The sequence below is a fragment of the Monodon monoceros genome, unplaced genomic scaffold, assembly GCF_005190385.1.
Source record: "Monodon monoceros isolate NGI ecotype Baffin Bay Population unplaced genomic scaffold, NGI_Narwhal_1 Super_Scaffold_12, whole genome shotgun sequence".
NCBI lineage: Eukaryota > Metazoa > Chordata > Mammalia > Artiodactyla > Monodontidae > Monodon > Monodon monoceros.
The window spans coordinates 36,160,683-36,177,859 of record NW_021703768.1 but is presented as its reverse complement, the minus strand read 5'-3'; positions in this window follow the sequence as shown (position 1 = coordinate 36,177,859).

The following is a 17,177-nucleotide window of genomic DNA, read 5'->3' as shown; positions in this document are numbered from 1 at the left end:
TCAATCAAATCCTGAATTCTGTTTCATCGGTATCTAAATGAGCATATGTCCTTCTTAAAGCTAAGATTTTTATTTCACTAATTTTTTGCTTAACAAACTTAACTAAAGCATTAAGTATACAGGGCCCAACTAAAAGTCCCAGGAATAAAAGGATTACTGGTCCTGCTAAAGCTGAGAGAAGAGTAGTCATCCAGGGAGACCAGGTATACATTCTTTGGTACCAAGGCTCAGAGGCCTGTCGATTCTTTTCTCTTTCTTCGATATTCTTCCTCACAAGAGCAAGGGAGTCTCGCACTACTCCCGACTTATTAGCATAGAAGCAGCATGTTTCTCCTAGAGCAGCTGCACATAACCCACGCTCTTTTAAAAACAGTAAATCTCGTCCCCTTCTATTTTGTAATACCATCTCAGCCAAGGAGTCCACCTGATCCTGTAGGGTTGTAATAGATGCAGTAAGATGTCGTAAGTCAGCATCTATCAAAACCTCTAAATTCCTCAAAGTTTGGTGGCTAGTGATGAGTCCCGCGGTTCCTATAGCCGCGGATCCGGCAAAACCTAGTCCTACCAACAGGGGAATCAGAATAGGTACCGCACGATGAGATCTTCGGGACCCTAGCAGGTGGGCTCTTCCTTCAGTCCCTTGGAATAGATAAATCTGGGGTAAAATATGAACTAAAATACAGATGCTACTAAATTTAGTAGAGCTTACACAAGGGGTGATGTCTTTCATACAAGCAAACCAAGTTCCCCGGGGGGAGCGCAATATATATTCAAAACCCGGCGCACTGGGAATGCTTATAGTATGATTACAAATATCATGGTAGGGTGTTAGGGTCACGTTAAACCCTTCACGAATTACACATGTTCCATTTCCCTTTACATCTCCCAAAGTTACATGGGGGTCTTCCCAAGAGCACCCTCTTGCATCCGTTGTGTTGCGGATGTGAGTTTCATTTTGTCCTATTGAAGCCCGAATTGCTAGCCCCACATAATAGGGAGGCTGTGGTTTGTAACAAAGCCAGCAGTCCTCAGCCAGTGAAGGATCAGTTTTGTTTATGAGGACATGTACTTCTTCTACTTGTTTAAGGAGGGTGTCCTAAGGTGATTCCTGCAGAAGGGTACTTTGGGTAGGAGGAGGCAGTTTAGCCTCCTCGTTGGGGGAACTCAGGGCTGTGACCGGATTGAAAATGGGTGCCTGAGGTCGGTATTGATTTCTGTTTGGTCCTATGGGATTTAGTGTTCGGGGCTTTTGTACTCGTTGGAGTGTGAATAAAGCCCCAGGGTCTGGACCATATATATATAATCTTATTCCCCAAGTTTGCCCCGTTGTCCATACCTCAGAGCTTGCTTCCTTAATACACAACTCCAAAGGGTTACATTCCCTTGGGTTTTTGCAGGTGGTACTTTGAACCCGCCATAAGGTGATCAACGGGGTCCTTATTAGTTACCCATGGGGCCAAAGTTTCACAGCCCCATGCTCCACAATAGTATTCTTCCTCCAGGGCACATTCTGGGCTTCCCTCCCTGGGGCAAGCGTACCATTGGGTATTTCTAAGGGCTTTGGTTACCTCAGCACTGTCACAGCCATGGGGTTGACTTCCAAATCTTCCGTAGCCTTTGTGGCCATAACCTCTAAGACTGTTCCCGACAGCACAAAGATCGAACCTCAAACAGGGCCGAGTTGAAGAGGTTTCATTTTTAGTTATAGTGAGGCCCGTAATTCCATCTCTCAATTCCCAGACATAAGGGTACCCTTCTGCTAACAATATGATTCCTCCTCCATTTGGTCCTCCCCCCCAAATTTTCAATAGTCCCCATATTAACAAGACTTGCGAATAATGCGCAGCTTCAATGGATCCTGTGGATGAGCCTGGGCTTTCCATGTTGGAGGTTCTCCTTCTGGCTCTCCCGCTGTGTGGTCCTTCTTTATCCTGCTGTAATGGATCCAAGTCCGCACGCTGTCAACCTTGACTGCGGTCGGGGTGGTCAGCACAATGAGGTGAGGTCCTGTCCACTTGGTCTCCAGCGTCTGGGGGTTATGTTTTTTTCACCCAGACCAAGTCTCCAGGCTGTAAGGCATGGGGTACAGCAGGGGGTGATGTAAAAGCATCTTTTACCAAAGGTTTAATAAAGTCTTGAAACCGTTGCAAAACTAGAAGAGAAGTGATTAAATTTTCCCTCTCTGCCAGCAGATGGAGCTCTTCCCTAATCCTAGGCAGAAGAGGAGGAGGAACACCAAACATAATTTCAAAAGGGGAGAATCCCTTCATATAAGGGGTGCATCGGACCCTCAAGAGGGCCAGGGGGAGGACATCTACCCAATTTTGGCCAGTCTCTGTAATTAATTTTGTCAATGTCTCCTTCAAAGTCCTATTCATTCTTGCTATCTGTCCTGAGCTCTGGGGCCTATAAGCGCAGTGTAATTTCCATCTTATCCCCAGGGCCTTACTAACTCCCTGTGTGACCTGCGCTGTAAACGCTGGTCCATTATCTGTCCCTACCTGAAGCGGCAGTCCAAACCTTGGTAAAATTTCCTGCAACAATTTCCTTACTACTATTGAGGCTGTCTCTTGTTTTACCGGCCAGGCTTCCACCCATCCAGAAAAAGTGTCTATGGCAGTAAGTAAATATTTATATCCATATTTTCCCGGCTTAATTTCTGTAAAGTCCATCTTCCAAAATCGGGCAACCTCATTTCCCCGGTACCTCTTCAAATCCTGGTGTGAGATGTTGGCTCCTTGGTTCACTTGAGCACAAGTCACGCATCTTCTTGTAATCTGTTGTGTCTTCTCCTTTAGTCCTGCTATTCGAAAATGTTGTTTTATTAATTCATATAATTTGGTGGAACCCAGGTGGGTCCCTTCATGTAGACGATGAATCAATGTTTTTCCCAAAGTTTCCGGTATGAATACTCGCTGGTATTCATCTTCGATCCAATTCTTCCCTTCTGCCTCCGTTATTCACCCCCCCCCTTTTTTTTGTAATCCAGTCCAAATCTTTGGGGGAATATTTAGGAAACCGAGGCAGCGATGGATCTGGAAGTAAATTGGTAAGCTTGGGCTTTTGAGTTAAGACCTTAGTAGGAGTTCCCATGGCTGCCTTGTCGGGCTGCCTGGTCAGCGAGTCTATTTCCTTTGGCTATTGGGGTTTCATCTCTTTGATGTCCGGGACAATGTATTATAGCAAGTCTTTTTGGTTCCCATATTGCTGCCAAAAGATTCAATATTTCTTGTTTATTTTTAATGGTCTTACCTTCTGCAGTCAGGAGGCCCCTCTCCTGGTATATCTGTCCATGTACATGGGCTGTGGCAAAAGCATATCGGCTGTCTTTGTATATGTTAGCGGTTTTGTCTTTTGCCAGTTGTAAGGCTTTTGTAAGTGCAATCAGTTCCGCCCGTTGGGCCGAAGTTCCGACGGGAAGGGACTGTTGCCAAAGAATTTCTGAAATTGTAGTGACAGCTGCTCCAGCTTTGCGCGTCTCTGCATCTGTTAAGCTGCTACCGTCAGTGAAAAGAGTCAATTGAGGATTTTGGAGTGGAATGTCAGTCAAATCAGATCGCAGGGTAGTGTAGGTCTGGAGGGCTGATAAGCATTTGTGGGGCTGGAAATCTTTTTCTTCTGATGATTGAACCGTGGTCGGCAAGAGAGTTGCTGGAGTCAATGTTGATGTAATTTCCAGAGTTATCCTGTGTTGGTCCAGGAGTAATGCCTGATATTGTACTATTCGAGTATTAGAGAGCCAGCGCTTAGGTGGGATACGCAGCAAAGTTTCAACTGCATGAGGAGTAAAGACATTTAAGTTCTGTCCCATAGTCAGTTTATTAGTATCTCGTACCAGCAAGGCAGTGGCGGCTATCTGCCTTACACAGGGTGGCCAGCCAGAGGCCACAGGATCCAGCTGTTTAGAGAGATATGCTATGGGTCTGCGCCAGGGACCTAGTCTTTGGGTTAGCACCCCTCTAGCTACTCCCGACCGCTCGTCGATGAAAAGTTCAAATGGTTTATTTGGATTTAGGAGTGCTAGGGCTGGGGGTGAGGTCAAAGCCTCCTTGATGTTCCTAAAGGCAGCGGCCCGCTTTTCTGTCCAATCTCTATAGTGGTTCCTTTTAATGCTTCATATAAGGGCTTGGCCAATTCGGCAAAGCGTGGTATCCATAGACGGCAGTATCCGGCTGTGCCCAGGAATTCCCTGAGTTCTCTCCTGGTCTTAGGCTCAGGGAGCGCCAGTATGGCCTGTGTTCGTGATTTCCCCAGCCATCTCTGTCCGTCCTTCAAAATATACCCCAAATAAGTCACCTGATTTCGGCAAATCTGAGCTTTTCTCGTAGAGATTTTATAACCAAGTTCCTGTAGCAATTTTATTAGTCCTTTTGTCCCCTTTAAACATTTCTTAAATGTCTCCCCTGCTATGAGTAAATCATCCACGTATTGCAAAAGAGTCACCTCAGGGAATTGGTTGTGGAAAGGCTGTAAATCACATTGTAAAGCCGTACTAAAAAGGGTAGGGGAGTTTTTAAATCCTTGGGTTAGTCGAGTCCAAGTCAATTGGGTTGGTTGTCCCGTTTCATTTGTCCATTCAAATGCAAATAGCGGTTGGCTTACAGGTGCCAAAGGAATGGAAAAGAAGGCATCTTTCAAATCAAGCACAGAGTACACTTTGCGTTGTGGAAGAAGTAGGCTTAAAAGCGTATATGGATTTGGAACCGTAGGGTGTATGTCAGCCACCCTGTCATTTACTGCCCGCAAATCTTGAACAGGTCTATAGTCATTACTATTAGGTTTCTTCACAGGGAGAAGGGGGGTATTCCATGGGGAATGGCAGGGGTCTAGGATTCCTTCCTTCAAGAGCCGTTCGATGTGAGGGGTAATTCCCCTCCTGGCTCGGTCATTCATAGGATACTGCCGTAACTGAATGGGGCAGGCTCCCGCCTTCACTTCGATGACCACAGGCACTCTATGTGCCGTTCCCCCAAAGGGATGGTTTTCAGCCCATACTGTGGGGAATTCCTGTTTTAATTCAGCAATAAGGGGGTCAGTTTCAGGGCAGTCCGGCCCCAATAGCAGTCCTTCCTCTTGCAAAGGGACCGTAATTAAAATTGTGGGTATCCTGTCTGGTCCGAAAGCAAATTTGAAGCCGCCTTTGTCAAACTTGATACTGGCTTTTAACAGCTGCAATAAGTCTCGTCCCAAGAGGCCTTCATATGGGCAGTCAGGCATGACCAGGAAGGAGTGGGTGACTATTTGTCTGCCTAAGTCCACCTTGCGGTTAGCAGTCCAGGAGCATTGCTGGGTTCCAGTAGCCCCCTGTACAAGGGTGGTACCGGGCAATTTTGGTCCAGAGTCAGTTTGTAAAACCGAAAAGGTGGCTCCTGTGTCTATGAGGAAGGTCTCGGATTTTCCCCCCACTTTAAGGTTTATCAAGGGCTCGGGGTGGGGGTGGGGTTAGAGCCCTGACCCCTTCAGTCTGAATCTATTTCCAAAATTTTAGGGGCAGCTGGTGACTGTTCTTTCTTGGTCACCAAGTCTGGGCATTTATTTTTCCAGTGGCCTTCTTCCTTGCAATAAGCACATTGATCTTTCTTTAAAGGTACACGAGGGCCGGGGGTCCTTTTCTCTCTTTTGGGTTGGAAGCCTGACCATTTCCTATTGTTAGGTCTATCATTTAGGACTGCTGCCATTACCTTAGATACCTGCCTCAATTGTCTTATTTTGGTTGTTATAAATTTTTAAGGCTATTTCCACCAATTCTGACAAATTTTTCCCTTCAAATCCATCTAGTTTTTGTAATTTCTTCCTAATATCTGGGGCGGATTGGGCCACGAAGGCCAAGTTAACAGCCCGTCTATTCTCAGGGACCTCGGGATCGATAGGAGTCCGTAATCGGTAGGTTTCCAAAAAGGCTGATGGGGACTCCATTTGTCCCTGAGTAACTTCAGTGACCTTAGACATGTTAGTTGGCTTCCGTGCCTCCACCCGAAGTCCTGTCAACAGAGCCTGGCGAAAACGGGCAAGGGCCTGTCCCCCCCCCGCCCCTGCTCTGTATTGGGGTGCCAGTCTGGCCTGGTTGTCGGGAGGACAGTCTCAATGAGGTTTAGATTCTCAGTTGGTCGCCCGTCTGGTCCCAAAACCTGTTTTCGGGCTTCCCTCCGAATCTTTTCCCTCTCCTCGGTAGTAACTAAAACCTGTAACAGCTGTTGACAATCATCCCAAGTGGGTTGTAACAAAAACTGTCTCCAGAAGAGAAATCAAGGCCTGTGGTTTCTCTGAAAAGGGAGGATTTTGCAATTTCCAATTATAAAGATCAGTAGTAGAAAATGGCGTGTATGTAAGAAAGGGTTGAGCTTCCCCCGGTCGGGGAGGCTGTTGACGCAAGGCGAGGATGGTTTGGGCTGATTCCTTGATTTGTCTCCTAGAGCGAGTATGATGTCTCTTTGTTTGGTTCCGCGGAGTGAATCTACATTTGGGGAAACATAAGGAGGGGGAGGTGCGGAAACTTCAGGAGGAAAGGTTTCCTCTTCTTCGGCCTCCATGAGTGGGGCTGAAAGTCCTTTTGGATCGTTTGAATCACCCTTTTTATCTCTAGTAAGTTTTGCAGAACAAATCTTATTTTTGTTTTTGGTGCAGTTTTGGCGGGGGGAGCCAGGGTTTTAGCCATGTTGGTGGCTCCTCCACCAAAACTCGCCAACTTTCGATATATGGAATCTGATCATCATGAACCTTAAACACAATTGCCTCAGTGGCTACAATAGGAGGAAGGGATAACGTACCTTCGGATGGCCATCCAACACCAAATGTAGGCCATTCGAGTTCACAGAAAGTACGTAATTTTCCCGGACTTACTTGACTTCCATAGCCCTTGGCGACCTGCCGAAAGTCTCCGAAGTGACTCAGGACGAGTCCCAAGGGTGTTGGGGTCTTACTCTTACCTTGACCCATGCTTACTGTTGGATGAAAAGTTAGAACAGAGAACCACAAAATCCAAACAAAGATAAAAGCGAACACAGTAGTAGAGGAAAGCAAATAGAAAGACCAGTGACCTGATAAAAGAAGGTCCCAGTTCGAGGTCGGGAAGTTAGAATAACGAACCCGACGTTGAAACCCCAGCGGGGGATCACGGCGTCCCATGATCTCCCCTGACTCCGGACTTATAGCCGCGTCCGGCAAGTCCCTATGAGTCTTAGAAATGTTGCCGGCAACCCAAGTCTGATAATTCACCCGTTGGAGATGCAGGCGTGGTCGTCGAAGGGAGGGACCCTGTTTCAGATCTTTAACCTCCACTTCGTAGCTTCCAAAGACAGGGAGGGACCCTGTTTCAGATCTTTAACCTCCACTGTCCGATCCCGGACGAGCCCCCAAATGTTGCGGTCCTGCATACACCTGCGAACTCCCCCGGAGAGGAACCAGCACCAAGGAAGAACACCAAGAGCCAGTGTAGATCAAAAGTATATTAGTAATAGGCGTTTATTAAGCACAGAAACACAAACCGATCGATCGGGGCCTCTCTCAAAAGAAGGGTGAGACCCCGAGCCTTCACACAGGTGCTGTTTTATACCCCAGGGTAAACAGGATGTTCGTGCTAATCTTAACATCTCGGGTCGGCCACCTGGAACTCGAACTTTCCTGTTCACAATATGCTTGGCAAGCAAAGCTCAGTTTTCCCAGAGGCTAAGTCACGTGGTTAGCAATAAAAGCAGTTTTAGTACAGTTTCAAACCAAAGCATTCCACCATTGATTCCAGGCATTACAATCTAAACTATAAGTTCTGGGACAATGTGTCTCGCCACAGCACTGAGTTAGAACCATGTCCAGCACGGTATAAACGCTCGGTTAAGGTTAACTACAGTTCTGCTTATAATCGTTCTCCTACTGCGATTTCTCAGGGGCAGCAAAGTTCAAGAGGATTGAACTCGGCGGTGTCTGAAAATTTGTACTATCTTCCCTGGGAGCTGTCCCCTATAATCTTCTCACCTCACTTTTCTAGTTTCCGGCACCGCAACCCAACCGCACCCTCCCCCTCGTTTCCCTGCCAGGATTCCATGTGCCACCTTTGTAGACGTGGGTGATGTGACTCAGCTGTTACAGAAACCCTGGCCTGTTAACTGGGAATTGCAAACATATTATTTTTATAATCTGTTGGACCACGGGGTGATAGTTTACTTTTTCAGACTCTAAAAGAATTTTTCCAGTAAGGGCTAGCTTGTGGAACATACAGCTTTAACAAGAGGGCTGCTGATGTGTGTTGTAGACACTGATAGGCCTTTATTAGAATACTTTGGGTTTCTACCTGTCCTTTGTATACATGAGGAAGGAAATCAGAAAGCACAGGAAATAAATGACATTCTTGAATTTAATAAAATTTTCATTTAATCCTCAACATTTCCAGTTAGTATTTCAAAATACTTAATTTGGGGAGAATAAATGAACTATCCCTTGAATCATGGTGAGAGTGATTTATCTGTATTAACTTGTTTGCCATTATTACTGGTAGTATTTGCAGTACAATTCTACAGTTATTTTGAGCAATTCTAAAATCCAAAATTTTCTGCAGACATACCCCTTTGAGTTTAATCTAAGAGGTTAAAGTGTACTCTATATCCAGTTAACATGAATATTAATAGGAATGGGTGATTACTGGGTAATGTCCTGACCCCACAGGCAGGGCTACTGTCTTGCAGGGCAAGCACATATCATCATCACTTCATGATTTACACATTCTGAATTCCAACCAAAATAATTTCTGAGATGATTTTGTGGACCTGTAATTTTTCTAGTTATATAGAAATGAAAAACAGAAATGGAATCATGATACACATACCATTATGTAACTAGCTCTTTTTTACTTAATATCTTATACCTACATAATAACACTGCACTTTTCAAGTGCATATGTTCCATTTTGGATTCAATTTTTTAAATTTCTAATATCTTATTGTTACAGATTTCCCAACATCCATGTTTTGGCTTTGATCATCCTCAACTTGTGGGAATTTTGTTTGTGTGTGTACTACAGTGACCAAAAGTTAACATTATGTGTCAAGAATATGTTCATTGTGAATTTAATTCGTATCTTTATATTCCCCTTTAGATTACTGTACCAAATGTACTGTCACTGCATTACAGAAGGTGTATATTGCCCTACAATGTCATGATCATTGGTGTAATAAGGTATGTTTTGAATTTATATGATTGTTTAATATTTTGTTTTTAAATTTTGGTGAGTTTGAACATCATTTTACTCTATTTTTAAAGAAGCTCGTGCTATTTTATTACATTATGCTTTCAACAGATATTTTATAGCTAATTTTTTTGGATTATGTTTAAATAGACTTCATTTTACCCTATTACCAAAAAACCGTAGGTGAAAGTGAGAATGGCCAATTTAGTTATAAATAAAGCAAACAAAATTTTTAACTACATTCAACTTCTAATTGATATAAATGATGGGACAAAATCCACTAGTTACATTATGCAATTACTGTTTTATGAACCCTTCTCTCAAATATTCTTACATTCTCACCCACTACTATGTCTTTGCTTATGTATCTGGGTTTTATTCAAAGCCTTTCGTACTTGCTAGCTATGTGATCTTGAGTTTCAAATGAAAACTGCAATATTAATACGTGACATCTATGGAGTAAATATTTAAATCCTAATACTTTATGTCGTAGAAGATGATTGGAATAAGTGAGGATACCTTTGTTCCTCTGGATAGAACCATGTAATTTAATTCCTTTGGAAGAATACTATATTTATGGACTTGATGACATATTTATGATCGTTTAGAAAATAAAAATGAAGTAACTATGGTTCAGGCCTCCAAAATGGAGCCAAGTGGCCATTGTGGATATGGTTTCAGGCACCTTTCTGCCTCACTGAGAACCTGAACTTTCTGAACTGTATCAAATTCAAGGACACCACCAGTCCTTTTCAAAACAATACCTGCTAGCAGCTGCTAGCCCAACCTTGTAGTTTCAAAGTTCCTCCCCTTCACAACTATGTAATGATTTCCAACACCAACCAAACCCTGCTTAGCAAGCATTCTTACTTCTTGCCAAGGCCAATCCTAATTATCGAAAAATAATTCATGTAACCTTGCTCTATTTTTAAGCTTCCCCCATTTTGTAGTTCATCAGAACACAATTCAAGTGCTTTCTTGAATCTATGAATCCCCTGGTGCAGTCCTAACAAACCCCAAATACAAGTTTTTTTTTTAACATCTTTATTGGAGTATAATTGCTTTACAATGTTTTGTTAGTTTCTGCTTTATAACTAAGTGAATCAGCTATATGTATACATATATCCCCTGTGTTCTTGGAATTTTTGGTTAACAGACTTGTGCACTTGCACAAGCTCAAGCATATAAAAGTCTAGCACAAAGGGCTCACTGCTAGAGGTTGAATTGTAGGTAATGGCAACCTTGATCTATTCCAGAAAAGAATCTCCTGTAACAGTCAAATGGATGATCAAATATTGCAATGACTCCAGGATTACAATGAGCAAAGTGCACTTCTACAGTATCCAGCATTACTATTCAGCTTCATAACTGAAAGAGCCTATGATGGTGATTATGTATGCTCTAACACACTATCTAAATATTAAAGACACTCTAAAATATTTACTAGAATCCCAATTATATATCAAACAACGAATAGGTTCACCAGAAAGAAATTTACCTAAGTCCTTATCCTTAAATGTTTAAGAAGATTCCAGCACCTTGATTCTTACAGAAGTTAAGTCAAATGCACCCAGCATGGTTCATCATTATGTCTTACATGACTTAAGGCTTTGGCTAGTTCTGTAGATGGTTTCTTCATCTGGTCCTTCAGTGGTTACTGGCTGCAATAGTCATGGTTTCCAGCAAAACAGAATCAATATAAAGGAGATTCTCAAGGTATCCTTGAGCTTGTGCAAGTGCACAATCCTTAAATATGGTTTTCTTCCAAAAGAAACAAAGACCAAAGTAGAAAATGAAAGTATTTTAGAATAAAGGCATATCAGTGTCCACAACACACATCAGCAGCCCTCCTGTTAAAGCTTTCTTTCTGTTGGCAGTCTTAGAGTCTTCTGTTGTCTCATCATTGGGTCTTTCCCCCCTTTCAAAGAAGCTCTCCAGCAACGTTTGTTTTTTACTCATCTTGGCTAGGGCTAGCTTGTGGGCTTACCAAAACTGTGACTGAGAAAAGTGTGCAGTGTGGGAAAGAGACATGGATGGAAGTGGTAAATAAAATAATAGGTGGGCTATGCACGGACTAAAATAAGTGTCAGATTCTGACTGCCACCAGATGCAGCTGTACAATTGAAGTACATCAACTCACTTGCCACTATAAAGCCTGCCACCAGATGCACCTTAATTGTCACTTGCCTCTCACTGATAGGGTTTTGATGAATCTGCAAGCAATTGATTTATTATGGTCTCTCTGCTAATGATAATCTGTATTTGCAGCCGCTCCCCAGCACTAGCATCACCGCCTCAGCTCCACCTCAGATCATCAGGCATTAGATTCTCATAAGGGGTGCACAGCCTGGATCCCTTGCATGTGCAGTTCACAGTAGGGTTTCCGCTTCTATGAGAATCTAATGCCTCCGCTGATCTGACAGGAGGAGGAACTCAGGCAGTAACGCGAATGATGGGGAGCGGCTATAAATACAGATGAAGCTTCACTTGCTCGCCTGCTGCTCACCTCCTGCTGTGCGGCCTAGTTCCTAATAGGCCACAGACCGGTTATCCGTGGCCCAGGGGTTGAAGACCCTTGTCCTAGAGTAATGAAAATAAAGGCAATAATAAACTAATGGGACCTAATTAAACTTAAAAGCTTTTGCACAGCAAAGGAAACCATAAACAAAACGAAAAGACAACTCACAGAATGGGAGAAAATATTTGCAGATGAAGCAACTGACAGGGGATTAATCTCCAAAACATACAAATAGCTTATGCAGTTCAATAAGAAAAAAACAAATAACCCAATCAAAAAATGGGCAGAAGATCTAAATAGACATTTCTCCAAAGAAGACATACAGATGGTCTGTTTTGTTATGTTTGTTCCTTTGTTTTTTTAGATTCCACATATAAGTGAAATCATACAATATTTGTCTTTCTCTGTCTCACTTATTTCACTTAGCACAATATCCTCTAGGTCCATCCATGTTGTCCCAAAGGGCAAGATTTCATTTTTTGTTTCTGAGTAATATTCCATTGTATAGTTATACCAAATCTTCTTTATCCATTCAACTACTGATAGGCACTCAGGTTGCTTCCATATCTTGGCTGTTGTGAATAATGCTGCAGTGAACATAGGAGTGCATATATCTTTTCTATTCAGTGTTTTTGTTTTCTTCAAATAAACCAAGAAAAAATGTAAAGATTTTAAATATTTAAAAATTAAAATAACAGTATAAAATAAAAAATAAATATAAATGAAATAAAATAGTAAAAATTAAAATTCCTAAAGTTGCACATAAAATATTAAAATTTAAAAAATTTTAAATAAAATATGATAAAATAAAATAGACCATGCTTGAAAATCCCCCAAGCGAAAGTATTTAAGCCCCCTAAGCAAAACTAAATCTATCCTATTTCAGGAACATAAGCGAGACTTAATTTAGCGCATTTCTTGTAAATGCCTCTGAAATCCATAAAACAAATGTCATCCTACAAAAATGGTACAAGGTAATCCCTTTTAATCAAACCGTGCAGTCTGGACACCCCCACCGTAGCTACCAACCTTTGCTAGGGTTAAGAAAAGTCCTCATTTTCACTTTAAAGCCATCGTGTAACATCATGCCTTTGAGCTTCCTACTAGACTTGGGGCAAATGTGTTGGCATTCTTAGTAGCATTAGAAAAAGCACCATTTAAGCTCTGTTTACAATAGCCAGGACATGGAAGCAACCTAAGTGTCCATCGACAGATGAATGGATAAAGAAGATGTGGCACATATATACAATGGAATATTACTCAGCCATAAAAAGAAACGAAACTGAGTTATTTGCAGTGATGTGGATGGACCTAGAGGCTGTCATACCGAGTGAAGTAAGTCAGAAAGAGATACGCAGACGTATCTCTACTACTTGGCAAAGCAATGCTGCAGTCAGCTTGTGGGGATCGCTGCTGATGTTACCCAATAATCACTTGTCAGTTACCTGTTCCTGCTCTCAGCATGCATCATCTAGACACCTAGAGTCCACTTATGGAGGTGCTTTACATTTCTGGTCTCAAGAGTGTTCCCATTCTGGTTTCTAATGTAAATTTATTTACCTCTTGCTTCTGTTGATGAAAAATTCAATTAATAATCAAGGCAAGAAGAAAAAAGAGAATTTTATTTGAGTCAAACTGAGGATTACAACCCAGGAGACAGACTGTCAAAAGTTCTGAGGACTGTTCCACCTGTCAGGAGCTAGATGTGCAGTTTTATACATTTTTGAGACAAATAATTATGTCTCATATTGAGAGGTTAACATTATACATAAAGTTCATCAGGGATGTTTTGGTCAGTTGTGCACGTATACAGTGAGTTGTTAGGTCAATGTGTGTTTTGCGTACCACAAAAACAAAAACAAAAAAATTACAATGCTGGTGTCAGAAAAAGGGACCATTTTTCTCAAAGGTTGATTGCATCCTCCTGCCTTGAGGAGGTCTGGTTAATGTATTATGCAGAGGCACATTGCAAACTGGGAGAACCCCATCCCAAATGGGGACATGTTATGTGGGTTTCAATTCTGACTTAGTTTGTCCTGCCATAGAGAAATTTATTTTTTTCCTCATCAGTTTTCTAGATTAGATACTGCAGTGCAGTGTGGAGGCTTATTTTTCTGGATTTGTCACTAGATGGGGACTCTTTTGAAGTCACATTATTTTCTCCATATCTTACAGGAAATGTACATCATTTTTATCTTTCTTTACTGAAAAAAACAAATTGAATAGATTATGTGGGCACTCATTAGCTATATAAATTTGGATATGTCTCTCTAGGTGGGAAGAATGGATAAAGAAATGGAGCTTATTTTATTCAAAAATCTATCTACATTTATTTCACATCAATTTCAATGATCATTTGGGAAATCTACAAAATATCCTTTCTGCTTTTCCTTCTTTTTTTATGGAGGTAAAATTGGTATATAAGTTTCAGGTGTACAACATTATCATTCAACATTTATGTTCGTTACAAAGTGATCATCCCCAAAAGTTTAGTTACTATCCATCACCATACACTTGACCCTCTTCATCCATTTCAACCACCCACAGCTCCCTTCCCCTCTGGTAACCACCAATCTGTTCTTTGTGTCTATGAGTTCATTTCCATATCTCAACTGTTGTAAATAACACTGCTGAGAACATTGAGGTGCATCTGTCCTTTCAAATTAGTGTTCTTGTATTCTTCAGATGAATACCCAGAAGTGGAATAGCTGAACTGTGTGGTAGTTCTATTCTTAACTTCTTGAGGAATCTCCATACTGTTTTCCAAAGTGGCTGCACCAATTTACATTCCCACCAACAGTGTATGAGGGTACAATTTTCTTCACATCTTCACCAACACCTGTTATTTCTTGTCTTTTTGAGAATAGCCATTCTGATAGGTATGAAGTGATATCTCATTGTGGTTTTGCTTTGCATTTCCCTGATAATTAGTGATGTTGATCATCTTTCATGTGTCTATTGGGTCCTCTGCATATTTGAAAAATCAGGTTGTTTGGGGGTTTTATTGTTGTCAAGTTGTATGCGTTCTTTATATATTTTGAATATTAACCCCTTGATGGATATGTGATTTGCAAATATCTTCTCTCATTCAGTAGGTTGCCTTCTCATGTTTTTTAAAAATTATTTATTTATTTGGCTGCATTGGGTCTTAGTTGTGGCACATGGGCTCTTCATTGTGGTGTGCGGCCTTCTCTTTAGTTGTGGCAGGTGGGCTCCAGAGCACGTGGGCTCTGTAGTTGCAGGGCAGGGGGCTTAGTTGCGCTGCAGCGTGTGGGATCTTAGTTCCCCGACCAGGGATCAAACTCGAGTCCCCTGCATTGGAAGGCAGATTCTTTTTTTTTTCCGGGCCTCTCACTGTTGTGGCCTCTCCCGTTGCGTAGCACAGGCTCCGGATGCGCAGGCTCAGCGGCCATGGCTCACAGGCCCAGCCGCTCCGCGGCATGTGGGATCTTCCCGGACTGGGGCACGAACCCGTGTCCCCTGCATCGGCAGGCGGACTCTCAACCACTGCACCACCAGGGAAGCCCAAAGGCAGATTCTTAACCACTGGACCACCAGGAAAATCCCAGTTGCCTTCTCATTTTGATGATAGTTTCTATGGCAGTGCAGAAGTTTTTAGTTTGATGTAGTCCCACTAGTTTATTTTTGCTTTTGTTTTCCCTGCCTACCTTCCCCTCTTGAAATCATTCCATTTCTAGACTTGAAAAAATAGCTACCTGGTAGATACCTTGCTGTTTCACATTCCCAATATTGAATTACATGAATTAGCAATCATGCAAGAAATATTGCCATCATAGACATTTGTGAAAATTCCTTTTGCTTGCTTAATAAATTCTACAAAAATTCCAACATCCTTCTTTATCCCATGGGTTCCTGCTTTGGCTGTTGTGGAAGGACAAGGAGCCCAGGCAGGGGTGGCTGGTGCCATTCAGGTTCAAGACAGTTAAAAATAAAAGAAAAGGAAAAGAAAAAAAGAAAAGAAAAATAAAATGAAAAAAAAAGGAACACATAAACCTCATTACTAGAAATATTTACAGGTAAAGGCAGCAGCCATCTATACTGGAAAAGAATTTTCTCTAACAATGAAATAGATGATCATATACTGCAATAACTCCAGCTTTCCACCAGCAAAGGGCACTTCTATAGCATTCAGCATTGCTTGTCATTTTCATAACCAAAAACAACCTAAATTTATAATTTTACATATTGCAAATACACTATTTAATATTAAAGATATTCTAATATATTTAATAAAATACTAGGGTCTAGATGTATGCTATAATTTAAAATGCAAGAAGTTATAAAGTGATAATAAGAGCTTGCCTGGTAGAGTGTACCTGTCCGCACAGTCTAGGACAGTCCCAGTAATCAGTCATTCCTATGAATACTTGTGTTACTTTGGAGAGAGAACACTATGGCCTCACATCAATCTATGCCATAGTTTGCTGTCAAATGAGTTTTGCACAGAAATTTACACACAAAAGGGTAGATTCCATAAAATTATGGATTTTATAATCGCTAAAGGAACTGTAGAACTGTACTCCAAATACTGCTAGTGACTCCTTACAAGTGAATTTATAGAGAACTCTGTCTTTCCATGAATTCAAGGCTTATTTCATTTGTCTAAGAGTTGAAGATTTAAAATGACTACTGAAAAAGTGAGGATGAAATTTTAAAATAATTTATTTCTTTATTTCCAGTTCTCACTGATTTCATTTCTCACATACACTCTTTAAGAATTAAAGGACAAAAAAAAAAGAATTAAAGGACAAAGTAGGAAATTAAAGTACATTAATAAAGACACAGCAGTGTCTATAACACACACCCATGTCATCGCATCCTCTTGTTATGAGCTGTATGTTTCCCATGTTCAGGCTTCACTAGAAAAATTCCGTTTGAGTCTAAAAAAGTAAACTATCACCCTGTGGTCTAACAGATGGGTGAAAAGGATAATTTTTGCATTCCCTGGGGACCGGCCAGGGTTACATACTGGTTGAGCCACAGCATCCAGGCTGCACAGGTGGCCCATGGAATCTTGGCAAGGAAAGGAGAGAAAGGGTGAGGTTGGGTGGGATGCCAGAAACCAGAGCGATGAGGTGAAGGGTTTCCAGGAAACTGCTCCCGAGGCAGGGAGTCCCCACATTCAGACTCCTGTGAGATTAATCCCAGTGAAGGATTTTGCCCCCAGAGAAATCACAGCAGTTGAGAAATTCTCAGTATAATTGTATTAACATTTATTAAGCACTTACACTTTGCCTGCCATTGCTCTCTCAGGCCCCGTTTCAAACCCCGGATTGGGTGGACACTCTAGTTCAACTCCGAATGGTAATGAGAAATCAGGCGCCTTGGGAAGTCGCCAAGTTGGAGTTAGGAAGTGACGCGAGCCTAACCGCTCGAGAATCTGGCCGCAGAAACGCCCCGCCGCAAAAGACAATCCCTAGTTTTCTCCTGTCCGGGGCTCCAGCGCTCTGGCTGCAGGTCAAC